Below are 1,729 nucleotides of genomic sequence, written 5' to 3' on the forward strand. Positions count from 1 at the left end.
CTCCTTCTCTTAGCCATGCTGAATGTTTGGGTCTTACTGATTGTATGGGGTGGACAGGTGTCTTTATGCAGCTAATGACCTCACGCAGGTGCATCTGATTCAGGATAATACAGTGGAGTGGAGGAGGACTTTTAAAGGCGGACTAACAGGTCAGAATTCTAGCTGATAGACCGGTGTTCAAATACTTATTTTCAGCTATATCACACAAATATATTGTTAAAAAAAAATAATTAATTGTGATTTCTTGATAGGCGCCAGCGCCCCCCGCGACCCCAAAAGGGAATAAGCGGTAGAAAATGGATGGATGGATGGATGGATTTTTCTTTTCAGTTTATCTCTCATAGAGTGGACATGCACCTCCCGTGAAAATTTCAGACCCCTCCATGATTTCTAAGTGGGAGAACTTGCAAAATAGCAGGGTGTTCAAATACTTATTTTCTTCACTGTACATATGTACATATATATGTTTGTATATATGTGTATATATATATACACATGTATATATACATATTTATATATGTTTATATATATTATTTACATATGTTTATATATACACATATATATGTGTATATATATTATTGATTTATATGTTTATATATTATATATACATATATACGTATATATAATATATATATACATGTGTATATATATACATATAATATATATATATATATATATATATATATATATGTATACATACATACATATGTATACGGGGGTATAGCTCGGTTGGTAGAGCGGCCGTGCCAGCAACTTGAGGGTTGCAGGTTCGATCCCCGCTTCCGCCATCCTCGCACTGCCGTTGTGTCCTTGGGCAAGACACTTTACCCACCTGCTCCCAGTGACACCCACACTGGTTTAAAATGTAAAATTGGATATTGGGTTTTACTATGTAAAGCGCTTTGAGTCACTAGAGGAAAAAGCACTATATAAATATAATTCTAATATACAAAATGTTTTTATTTTTGTTAATTTTTTTTAAAGTGGAATATTTCATGTGAACTAGTTGGAGCCTTAAATAGGTCAACAATTTATAACACCATTGATATTAATTCAATATTATTTGAGCAAGGGCCCCCACTTATTAAAGTGTTAAAATAAGTCATAGCTCTTTTAAAAAAAACTCTCATTTTATTTCCTAGATCAACTTAAGATATATCCGTTCATTTTATAAATGTATTTAGTTTGTCCTTTTTGTCAAAGAAAACTGTTTTAATATGGCAAACACAAATAATGCAGTCTTTTCCCAAAATATATTTTTATGTTGAATATTTCCATCCATCCATCCATTTCCTACCCCTTTTGGGGTTGCTGGCCATGTGAAGTAATTGGAGCTGTGAATGGATCAATAATTCATAACATTGGATTCATAATTATTTTTATTTTTTTTTTAGCAATGACAGTCTTAAAGAAATATTGTTATCGGAGTCGACATTGCAACTTTTTCTCGTTACATTTCATCGGTTTGCTCTTTTATTCCACTTTTTTCTTTTTTATAATGTGAAAAAATGGCCCCAGGGCCACACATTGAACGCCCTTGATTTAGGCATTTTATTAATTTTTAATACTGAAGTAAATAAAAGAACATACATTTATGTTTTTCATTCTGTTTTGCAACTGAATATAAGTCCACTCGACATATATTTGAAAAATTTAATAACATCTGGAAATAATTAATTACTGTATAAATGTACAATTTAATAATATCTGGAAATAATTAATCAAAGTA

Source organism: Nerophis ophidion, linkage group LG07, assembly GCF_033978795.1.
Source record: "Nerophis ophidion isolate RoL-2023_Sa linkage group LG07, RoL_Noph_v1.0, whole genome shotgun sequence".
Classification (NCBI taxonomy): Eukaryota; Metazoa; Chordata; class Actinopteri; order Syngnathiformes; family Syngnathidae; genus Nerophis; species Nerophis ophidion.